This window comes from Urocampus carinirostris, chromosome 4 (assembly GCF_059441175.1).
Source record: "Urocampus carinirostris isolate Australia breed hairy pipefish chromosome 4, RoL_Ucar_1.0, whole genome shotgun sequence".
Classification (NCBI taxonomy): domain Eukaryota; kingdom Metazoa; phylum Chordata; class Actinopteri; order Syngnathiformes; family Syngnathidae; genus Urocampus; species Urocampus carinirostris.
The window spans coordinates 42,460,606-42,473,747 of NC_142352.1; positions in this window are offsets into that span (position 1 = coordinate 42,460,606).

Here is a 13,142-nt window from a genome sequence, read left to right on the forward strand (position 1 = left end):
ACACAGATGACCAGTGTTGGAAGTTTCTTTTTAACGAGTTTCTGGAATACAATTAACTATTTTGGTTACGAGAATCGCAAAGCGTTATCGATAACATTTTGTAACTTAACTGTTGTTATTACATGGTGTGTTACTCTTCTAACTTTTAAAAGAAGATATTGAATTTGGAAGTTGCTCTTTCGCTCATGAAGTCTTATTTACCAAATTTGAGTTTGTTTCCCTTAATTGCAACCCCCCTAGACAGTTGCACTCATGCAGCCCCAAACCATGACATTCCCAACACCATGTTTGACTTAAGGCACGACACAAACATGTTGGTACTCCTCACCTGGTTGGCGCCGCACATGCTTTACACCATCTGAGCCAAATAACATACTCGTTTATCTCATCAGACCAGACAAAAAATAATTACCTTCATGTCATTAAAACATGCCCAATTTGAGGCATCAATGCTACTTAGTGGCAGAGAAATTCCTTTTAAAATTAAGATCATATATATTATCCATCTCTGAATCAGTTCATGCCAATCTTATGTTTACACAATTATTATTGTTCTGTATATACAAGTACTAATGAATCAGAGGACATTCAAAATGGACCACAATTGAGTTAAATTGTTTGAACTGATAAAAAAACGTATTTGTTTAAATGGACAATTAGTATCATATGTAATGTATTATTCATACTGAATTATTTCACTGCGTTCTGGAGCATGCTAAAAGCAAAGAGTGGCGAGCATTAATGATACTTGTCTAAGTTGTGTAACTGTGTCGATTTTTCGACTCGTACTGTGTCTTCACCCACTGTATGGTGAGCACTAGCTTCCACTCCTTTTGTCCCCCATGAAAGCCCCCTGTCACCTCTGGCCCCTCCTCTCCTCCCCCTCTGCGAGGTTATTACGAGAAGCGCTCCTCCCTCCCTGCCTTGCCCATGTATTGCCATTAGAAGACATGCATCCTGGGAGCAGCAGCTCACTCCTCTGTGTTTTGATTAATATTTTAGCAGCCTCTGGGAGGAAATGGGCCTTCCTCCCAGCTTATCCGTTATGCGGTGGATGCTCGGACCAAAGGAAAGATGATAGACGAGGAAGGATGCGTTTCGGCGTTTTTATTTTTCGTGTCGGAATGTTGTTGTGACAATCAATATACAAATAAACACACCTTTGAATAAAACAAGAATTATCTTGTGTATTTATTGGGCATTACTAGGCACTACAAAAACAACTAAAAAAACAAATGTACTGACTGACTACCCTGAGGTTTCACCACAAACATCACTTTTAACCAACAAGAACCTGCACCTCACCAAATTTCAATATCTTGGAGCTGTCATATAAGAAGAGGGGTTTGAAACCAAAATCATGGCCTGGATAGTTAAAACTAGTCGCTCTTGCCAGAATTAAATCCATCTGGAGAGACAAGAACATTGTAGTGAAATCAAAGATCAGGCTGAAGTGCTGGTTAATTTCATCACCCTCTATGCTTGCAAGACATGGACTTTCACAGTATAGCTGGAACGGAAACTCCAGGCTATGAAGATGTGATGCTCCTGGAAACTTCTAGGCATCATCTACATAGCCCATGAGACAAACGAAATAGTGGCCAACACCATCAGCTGGAACATTGTTCCCTACGTAGAACTGTTGGCAACTGTGCACGGATGAAAACGGTAGTGGTATGGTAACTTCAATAAACATCAGCACTGGCCAAGATCGTGCAAGGGGCAAAAGAAGAGAAAGACAGAAAAATAACCAGGCAGACAGCATCAAGTAAGGGACATGTGCTAACTTTGCTACAACCCAACTCAGGCCAGGACCCGCAGCAGTGGAGAAAGCTGACCAGAGTTGCATCATCAGTGCTGCCCTGACTGACTACAACTCAACATGCTTGCCAAATTCTAGCAACTGATGTTTTTAACTTGTTATGTTGATAGTATTGATTATCCACTGAATGTTATTGTTTATCCATTCTTGCATTTTTATACTGTTAAATTTATTGATTCTCAATCGCTTTTATTTACATTTGTTTACGGAGCAGCATGAGTTAAGAGGAGCCATTTGTTTTTATTGTACGATCCAATGAAGGGTGTTTTCATCACCATTTGCTTGTGGGTCAAAGGTGAGAATTGAGCCGACTGCGCCAACTGCACAACAATGACTCAGGTGTTCCAAGCCGAAAGTCATCCATGTCGTCTTCTATCATTGTTTTCATAGACCAGGGGTCTACAACCTTTTTATACTGAGAGCTATGTTTTGTTACTAATGAAGGTGCAAACAGCTCCCAGTTTAACAACATTTCTAAAATGATAACATGTTATTACTATGTTGTTCCTATGTTTATACCAGTTTAAATATTCAAACTATAGTTAAATAGACTATAATTTTACACGAAAATGGTAAGAACCCAGCACTGGTGAGATATTTTCAGAACAGATCCCGGGTGCTTCCAGTCCCCATGGTGGAGACCCCTGCTCTGAACATTTGCCTTGCATTACCTTAACCCCTCAATGTTTTATGTTTTCTTCTAGCTCTTTTTGTTTGTATGTTTTTAATGAAAAAACACCTTTCAATTGGATTATTTGAGTGTACTGTGTTCCTTTGGGAGCTGCACGACTTACTATGGTTGATAAAACAACAAAGTCTGCATAGGAAGTAAAGCAACTGATAATAATTAAATACAAAAAAACTCTTGATAGTTACCTATTTTTTTACTTTTGACCTAAAGAAATACAAGCACATGTGTCTCTTAATGGCTAAATTGCAGACCACTCAAGGTTTCTGTCACTTTATTTAGAGGAGTTTCTAATGGGACGGATTTGAAACAATTCTGCAAAGTACCAAAATTACCACAACAATACATAGACTCAACACCAATGTTCCCTCTAATGTTCCACCGGTCTGAGCGTTCACACAAAGTCGGTGAGCAACGCTTGAAACAACAGTGAGCAACGGCCATCCCAAGTGTGGCAACTAAATCATTATCAAACATGTCCAAAACTTGACATCAAGTTACATTTTGCTGAGTTTCCGGCAATGCAAAAAAAAAAAATCACTTTTGAATAATTGACTAATCTATTATTGCAAAGGTTTTACTGCCTACAAACGTCATTTGTTTTTACAACAATTTTTTCACAAGATTTTCATTTTTTTTTTCCTGGTATCTTTTGACGCATGTTGGTTTCAGATCAGGGGATGGTTTAATAATAGTCTGAAATAATAGTCTGTGCAATAACCTGTGCAGCCCTTTGAGACTCTTTGTGATTAAGGGCTATACAGATAAAAATGACTTGACTTGAATAACATTTTGGGGGGCTTATTTAGTCGGTTGCACAATACAGAACTGCATTTAATCACATTTTTTTTTAGTGGAAGTACAATGTTGGCAACAAGATTGACTTGGTATAATTGGAAATTATTTGAATGCAACACAAACGTTTCTTCTTTTTCCCTGCCTTTTTTTCAATTTTTTTAAATTCCTTTACAAAAATCGCATTGTGTTTATTTTTTCCTAGCTGTTACTTTTTTCTTTTTGTTCTCTATTCACTTTTCCTTTGTTTCTTTCTTTTCTTTTTTTTGTTTTTGTTTTCTGAATTTTTCCTTTTTTTCTCTTCCTTTTGTTTCTTTTTTCTCAACTTTTCACTACTTTTTCATTTTTTTTTCTATTTCGTTCTATTTCCCACCTTCCCTTCTTTTTGTCATTTTGTGCACAATTTTACATACTAATTGGTCGTGTAGGGATTAAAGAAGCAAAAACAACCTGAAGAGCCGTTTGGGACCAGAAAGAGCCGGTTCTCTTTAGTGAGCCGGTTGTCGAAAAACTACTGACTTTACTTTTCAACTTCGTTCGACATTGACTTCAAAATACCGCATTTAGAAAACAGCGTCAGGGGAACCCGTGTATTTTTACCTTCATGCACTGTAACTCTGACTTAATTCGCTTCTTAATTAGCGATTTCGAGCGCTGATTTTTGTGCGCTGGCTAGATTTTCTTGTGCGCTGAGAACGTGCAGGCAATTCGCGAATGCGCACGCGCGCAGCTTAGAGGGGACATTGCTCAACACCAATTCTCAATTGTGGCTAAAGTATTTATTACAAACTGTTTGACAAACTGAAAACCGAGGAAGAATACAAAGTCAAACGAGCAATCAGAAACAATATATTGTCATCATAACTCTCATGTGTTATATTGTTTGTGAATTAATCCCTCTTCCTGCGCTGATGAAAAGGATGGAGGTCAAGTGTTAACAATTACTCATCAGGCGCGTGGAGCAGCAGACATGTTGAGTAAGTAAGGTTGGCACAGGAAAAATGTTCAAATAAAAACCTTCCTTTGTGCTATGAGTGATCATTTTCTCCTCTGCCAGCCCTTTTGGCACAGCATCGTCAGTGCGTGAGGTTTTTCTATTACGGGGTCTCCACTCTCTAAAGCCCATGTTTAATTTGGATAAATCAGCCGGGATTTGGTGTTATATGTGTGCATGGATGATGCTTTCTTTAAGTGACCTTTGGTTTTGCGCCAGGGTAATGTGGCTCTATTTCATTTATGTGACATATTGAAAGTCATCGAGTAACTTCAGGACCTCAGTTTCCTCTTTGTATCATGAACACAATTTCAGCAATTTGCATGAAACAGACCCACTTTTGGTCAGTTTTAAGAGACCCGCAAGGTTTATTCTATTTCTGTCTGGTTTCCAAAGGAGGCCACTGACAGTCTACCCAGCAAATTTGTGAATTACCGTTCTGCGTGTCTTTGTCCTGCAATGTTTCTTCATTAAAAGTGACAGTGAAGCCAGAGGCAAGGGAAGTGTTGGAGCTCCACAGACCTGTCACCTCCTTCTCCACTAACCATAATTTGATGCCTGTTCCATAATTGAAATAAGGCTGCCAAATGGTGAACCAGAAAAGTGCAGAGAGAGGAAATAACGTTGGCCTTCTTGACATTTCCAGCAAAAATGTATCCTGTAATTTAATGCTAAACGTAAAAATTCACCAACTAATAAATCGTTGTAGGTACAGAAGTGGTCCATCTAATGTTGCAATGTAATGCCTAAAATAAAACTGGAATTATTATACATTACAATACAATCCATCATGTTCTTCATTGCCCTAAACGTCTGCTTAGTAAATCTCTTTCTGGAATCTTTGTACTATTTAAATCCTGACTTTGACTTGGCCATTCCAGAACCTTTCTTTTTTTCTGAGAATTAACTACTAACCACAGCAAGTTGTGAAACAGTTGGTGTCAGGAAAGATGCAACCAAGAAAAGAGATGCAACCTAGTCTTAACTTTTTTGTCTGAGCGCCCCCTGGCAGCTGTTAGAAAAAAAATGCATACATTAGCCCCATCTATGCATAAGCCGCAGGGTTGAAACTCCGTGACAAAAGCTTCGGTTTATCGTCAAGATTGATTGTCGATTTTTTCCAGGATCCTGAACAACTTGTGTGATACTTACTTATTTATTAGGGATAAGGAAACCAGACATCACATTACTCATCCTCAGAATGCGTCTCTCACTGTAAACTGGGATCTGTGAATATGCCCTCACAGACTGATATTTACTTAATAAATGTCACTTGTTTGCAGACAGCGTTCCCATACTCTAATATATAATTTAAGAATTGTTTTTGTGTCAGACACAGATTGGTTGAACTGGGAATTCCAAAGCTTTGAAGGGTAAAGGATGTCCTGGATCCAGCCGTGTCTTATTTTTGGCAAGTCATCAACAGCAGAGACACTTGTGGCACAGTTTGCTATGTCAACATTATCATTGAAGTGCTTCTCACTTGCACCTTTCAGGTTCATCAACTTTGCATATTTCCTCTTTTTGTAATCATACACAAATTTTATTTTCAATTTTGTAAAATCCATAGTGTACTAAGGGAAGAACATTTTTCTCAGCACTTTTTCAATAGACATCCGCTTTTAAGTCTGTTTTCAAATTAAAAAGTGTTGTACGGAATTTGAAAATGTGTTTCTTTCTGCCGCCATCCCCCGGCTTAAAGTAATAATCTTAGCTCATGCATCTAGTACCTGCACTTCTAAGAGGCGTTTGAATAAAAGGGTTTTTTCTCATTCGTTTGGGGTTTGGGTTGGCTTTTGGACTGTATGTGAAATTGGCCTTTTCTTACTTACTCCTACTATTTTCATGCTACACTGACAAAAAACTTCGATGACAATCTCAATCCCCCCATCCTGTTCCTTCCAGTAAAAGGTGTTCTGTGGCTGGAACAGCTCTGATTAAAGTAAGATAAAAGCAGATAGGCCATGTGGAAATAAATTATAAGGGGTCTTTGAACTCAGTTGAGCGTTGTTAATACATACTTAATATTGAAACTATTCTACTTTAAACTTTTTAAGGACACCTCAAATGACAAATGCCACTTCAAAACGTTTGCTCAATTTGGGAGGTATTCATCAACATAAGTGAGACAGACATTGTTCAACAGCCTTAATTATTGGTACCCTGCACAGTGGTATAATAGCAATTACTGATACAAAGTATCAGTGAGGAGTTATCACAGTTTATAGCTTTGATTTAAGGTATGAGTACTTATGCAAGGGCCTGTAGGCTACTATCAGTTTCAGACAACAGACATTTGAAGACCCCCCGAAACAAAAAACAAAAAAGCAAAAATACATTTAAAGCTTGCCATATTTGCAGATGTTTTAGTTATGTTGTTTTACTAGTAATATAAGAAAAATAATTGTTAAAATGAGCCACATTCCTTACAATAGCAGATGGGAAAAAGGCTTATCTTAGATATTATTTTTTTTTATTTGAGTAAAAAGGTGATACTTTAAATTAGCATAATTGTTATTGAATTAACAAAGGTATTTTTGTTCATATTTTCTTCAAAAAATAATACCGAAAGTCAGAAAAACCATATGCCATTTTACTTATACAATAATTTTGCTTTTGTAAACCGTATTTTGCGACTGTGTCAACTCCAAATAAAACTAGTTCCCAACAATATTCATTTAAACTGCCTTCTCACTAGGCAATTATAAAAGTACTGATCCGCCGCCAACTACTGGTTAAAAATACATATTAGAATTTGACTTATATATTTTTTATTATTATTATATATATTTTTTATTATTATTGAAAACAAGGTAGTGAGCATTGTTTACGACAAGATTAGACAGGGCACTCAAGGATAAATATGTCATAAAAACAAAACAATATATTAAAAAAATGTCAGGGTACATAGGCAAAACTTTTTACAAAGTGGTTCTTTGAGACTCGCCTTCTTCAGTTGAAGACAGTACAGCTACTCCACAAAGGCACTCTGTTTGCAAATAATTATCAAATTGTTTACAACAAAAACATGGATTTGGACATTTCCACCTTTAAGGCGGTGGCACTGGTTGAAAAACACTGCCAAATTGTTTTAAAATAATATATTCTTGCAATGAATTTCAGGGCAAAAAAGGCATGAAAGGTTGTGATTTGTGGAAAAATATCTGCGCTTGATAACCAAAACAGCTGCACTCTATCGCTGCCATCAATAAGGAGAGGCGTATGATTGATTCATAAAGGATTTGTCAATACTAGGATGAGAAAATAAGACCCTTCACGTGCCACCAAATCCACTTTTAAATCAGTTTGGAACCTGTATCCATTTTCCGTTAGCATGATTTGTGTGGGTAGTCGATGGAAAGAAAAACACCGGCTCCTGTGGCTAACTTAATGGAATCACCGACGAAGTTGGAGTGCACCATGGCCTCGTACTCAAGTAGCATTTACTTATGGTAAGTGTACAGATTAGCGTTAAAAAAGCGAGCCAAATAACAAGCCACACCTCTAATTGAGATATTGTTCATGTAAGCGCTGTGATTTTTTAGCTCAGGCCTTGGCGGATCTGTGCGCCTTCCCAAGTGTGTGCGAGTGCATATAAAAGGGAACTTATAACTTCAGATTGATCCCGGCAAGTCAACAGGAAAGGACAAACAGACGCTAACTCAGCCAATAACGAACGGGGTGCTTAAAATGTGAAATCCATGGCCTCTCAATCGGAGCCATTGATCAAAGGGACTCCCGTCTTTTTGATTGCTGGCGAACGGCTCAGCTCTTGGTGATGTAGAGCAAGGACGCGGGAGGCTCCCTGGGGTGCAGCTGAAACAATTGTGAGAAGCACGAGCCAGGATGAGTTTTAGTCACCTTGGTACAAGCTTCCCTACTGCGCCCTGACTTTGACTGGACTCACAAAGCTTTTAACAGGCAGATGTAATAGCTCTGCGGTTTGCAAGGAGACACGAATCAAGCATCAAGCCGGTGTCTCTCGTGGCCTCAGATGTGGTCTGAGTTGTACTTAATGCACTGACACGGTAATCCATCTGAAACGGTGACGATTTATGCTGATTTCGACAGGAAATCAGAAACCTCTCGAGAAATTAACCCAAATGTCTCTTTCTATTGTCCCTGACCCATTAAGAAAAAGTGATCTTATGTTGGCTCCCTTTTGGAGTATACAGATTTTCTTGTCATTAGTGGTGTTATCGTAGAAGCAATTGCTGAAAACCACCAGCGATTGTCATCCGCTTGCCTAAAAATATTCTTAATTGTTTCAAATGTTAGCGTTTTATGCTGAAATACTGCAATCTATGATCAGAAAACAGGTTCAGGTTAAAATCAATTACAACTTAAAGATACTGCAGACAATTATTTTGCAGTTTGGCTGCCCCAAATTGAGGCAGGATTTTTAAATAAGCTCCTCAATACTGCACTAATATTGGTCAGTTTATGCAATTCAATAATGATTGATGACAAAGATGACAACTTCTTACAAAGGGCCATCACCGCCCTAAATGAGCTTGCAAAACTGTGAAAACATATCTTGCAACTAATTTGTGAAAATATTTACCTTGTGATTTATTTTAGGGTTTTTTGTCACTGCTAAATATAATTACACAGGTGGATTGTTCATTCTTTTGCCTATTTATCAGCAAAATTTATTTTCTTAACATAATTTAAAATACATTGTGTAACATTTGACCACTATATGGGACTGTATTGTTTAATCTGAACGAAAACCATTGACAAATGAGCACAGCGTAGCGGCAAGATGGCAGAAAAAACATGGCGAGGGCTATAGGGTAAGGATTCTGGTATCTAAGAAAACTACACATTTCTCGACCTATGAATATTTATAAAAAATAACATTGGTATGATAGTTCATCTATTTTTATATATTATTCAAATTAATGTACTTTTTTCTACTACTAGGAGGCACTAAATAGTACACACTCTTTGGAAAACAAACATATTTGGTAAAACATAATAACAAAGCTCTTGAGTGTATATCTATTTTTTCTGAATGCAAGTACTCTAGGGTAGATTTGATCCACATAGTGTGAGATAGAGGGACTGATGATTTCCTTTTTATTAGGACCAAACGTCACGCTAGTAAGGTGATAAAGGTGATGCTTTGTGTGGCTTTAGGTAATTTTAATGTGATAAAAGAAGGTCTAAATAAAGCTGTCATGTGGTCCGGTTTGGTTGGTGAGACAATCTTCATTTAAATAAAAAACAGTAAGTTAAATGTGCTCCTCAACTATGCAATAATGTTGTCACTCTCAGTGATAACAAGGACCTGAATTGTTAATTTTTTTTATGCAAATACGTGTCAAAGTCACAGAAATACATTTACTATATTTCAAAATAAAATAATCACCATCACTTGTTTTCCATTGATTCTGTTTGTGTTCAATGACACGGATCCACACATAAATAACAAAACCGAAATTTTAATTAATGTGTCGTATCTAATATACACAGATTATAGAAGCACACAGTACCCGGCTGTCATCTGCGGTGATACTTTAATGCCGCCATTCCCCCACCACGGCATGTTCTCCCGAGACCACCGAGAACCGCTTCCGGAGGCTTCTCTCCCCCTGAAACTCAAGACACCCATTACATCTTTTCATTTTTCAACTCGTTTGCTTTGCTAGGTCTGTCTCCGTTTTCTTTTTTTTTTTTTTTTGGTCTTGATCCATTTCATGTTTGGCGAAATTCCCCTGGCGAGCCGACATGAGGAAACATGATGCGGAAAATCTTTGATATCTTAAACAAAGGGCACGGTGCCAGTGCTCTCGCCAGATAGGAAACGGCTTATCCAGGAGAGGAACATCATCCTGAATCAAACAAAATGAATAAATAATCGGGGTTGCAGACACATTTTGGTACTTGCGGTGAGTGTCTGCTGAGGATTGCTTTACCAGCCCGGATTATTAGTCTATTGGCAGAACTGTTTGGTTTCAATCATTCACAATATGAACTGGCGGTATGTCCGACTTTCCTAGGCTTTTCACTGTGTTAAATGAGAGGTAAAAAGGCCTCTGTTCACTGTCAATTCGGTTTTGCAACCAATGTTATTCCCGCCAACTGCTCTATTTGAGTTGGCCACTGTGATTTCCAACGAGTTCATTCAAATTTAACATTTACCAGCCCAAACACAGGAGAGAAAATGGGTCTTTTCCTCAATAGCATATGGCTACATCCCGAACAAATGAATAAACATGCAGCCAGAGATAATATTTTAAACGCAATTTCGATTTTCATGAGGTTACATTCCTAATGTTTATAAGTCAGCCACCTCTATCCTGTTTATACAATGGTGGGTATTAAACGGGAGATTAAATTTTAGCCAGCAGACTATAATACAAACACAAAATTATGCCTCCATTTTCAGGGTGAGCTGAGCATTGTCATTTATTTATGAGGTATTTTTGCCCTCCCCTTTGCAAAGCAGACAGTGAATATGGAAATTGTGTTTGCTAGTCTAAATGTGTGCATATTTGGATTCATACCATTGTTTGGCCATATTTTCATGTTCTTTAGTACTTTCAATAAAAACTTTACCAGTACATAAATGGGAGCAGCTTCATCATGTATTTTTTGGTTCTCCGTCAATGAACATACATACATCTTTCCAACGCAGAATAGACACTCAATCACATGTTTTTACACACCCTTTGTTACCTTTTTATCCCCACACAGACATATTTGTGTTGAGACGTTTACAGTTGTCCCCCATTATCCGTTTAAAGGGGTGGCGAGGTTGGAAGTGGGTAGGTAGTTGGTTACCAAGGTTATTTAATCAAAAACACTTGAAGTTTATGGAAGGAAACCAGTTGTAGTTTCTCTTATGTTCAGGATTTTCTTGGGGTTCTATTTAATGGTGCACCAATTATCAGTCAGACAATTTATCGTCCCCAATTTTCAGAAATTCTGAAGAGTTGAATTGGCTTATCCTTTCTTAAAAGAATTGAGGTCAGCTACTATCCTTTACTGCATCTCATCTCTCATCTCATTAGCCGTAACGCTTATCCTCATTAGGGTCGCGGGGGGGCTGGAGCCCATCCCAGCCATCAATGGGCAGTGGGCAGGGGACACCCTGAACTGGTTGCCAGCCAATTGCAGGGCACACGGGGACAAACAACTCACTCGCTCATTCACACCTAGGGACAATTTGGACCAGCCAATTCACCTGAAATGCATGTTTTTGGAATGTGGGAGGAAACCGGAGTGCCCGGAGGAAACCCACGCAAGCACGGGGAGAACATACAAACTCCGCACAGGAAGTCTGGAGCTGGATTTGAACCCACGACAGGTTCCCATGACATGAACTGTGCCGCACAAGCGCTAACCACTGCGCCGCCGTGCCGCCCTCCTTTACTGCATAAATATTTTTAAAGAATTTCCCTCTTACTTTAGGCAGAAGAAATCGTATAGAATGCCATTTTGTTATTTTGACTATAATATATATATATATATATATATATATATATATATATATATATATATATCTCATCTCATCTCATTAGCTACACCACTTATCCTCAGTAGGGTCACGGGGGTGCTGGAGCCCATCCCAACGATCATCGGGCAGTGGGCAGGAGACACCCTGAACTGGTTGCCAGCCAATCGCAGGGCACACAGGGACAAACAACTCACTCGCTCATTCACACCTAGGGACAATTTGGACCAGCCAATTCACCTGAAATGCATGTCTTTGGAATGTGGGAGGAAACCCACGCAAGCACGGGGAGAACATACAAACTCCGCACAGGAAGTCTGGAGCTGTATTTGAACCCACGCAGGAGGTTCCCAAGACATGAACTGTGCCGCACATGCACTAACCACTGCGCCGCCGTGCTGCCTATATATATATATATATTTATATATATATATATATATATATATATATATATATATATATATATATATATATATATATATATATATATATAATTTATATATATATTATATGTATATGTATATATATATATATATATATTATTTATATATATATATATATATATATATATATATATATATATATATATATATATATATATATATATATATATATATATATATATATATATATATATATATATATATATATATATATATATATATATATATATATATATATATATTATAGTCAAAATAAAAAAATGGCATTCTATACGTTTTCCTCTGCATAAAGTAAGAAGGAAATTATTTAAAAATATTTATGCAGTAAAGGATAGTAGCTGACCTCAATTCTTTTAAGAAAGGATAAGCCAATTCAACTAGAATCAAGAACACGTTCACATTTCTGACTCTTTATGGGAGATTGATACAGAGGAGGGGATACCAAGCCCCCTCGCTCAACCCAACTGATGTGTTGGGAGTCATTAGGTGAGCAAACCCCCCAATTGCAACCCCTAATGCTGAGCGCCAAGCAGGGAGGCAATGAGTACCAATGTTGTAAGTCTTAGGCATGACTCGGCCAAGGCTTGAACCAGCAATCGCCCAGTCTCGGGGTGGCCGCCCTACCCCCAAGTCCACCGAGCTGGTTTTGACTATAATACCTAACTTTTTTTCGTTTATGTGACTATTATATACTGGTTTTTGTACATCATTGCCACTATTGACAAATCATGTTGCTATTCTTTGAAAGCCACAACCATTAGGGTGGATCTAACTTTGTAACCTATGAGATTTGATAAAAAAAAGGCTCAGTGGAGGGATTTTACAACAGGTTAGAATTTCTTATCTGAGGTTTGGGCTCTCCTGTGATACTTCAGAGCTTAAAATCCATTGATGTCGTCCTTCCTCGTTTTTATTACTAAACAAAAAAAACACTTAGC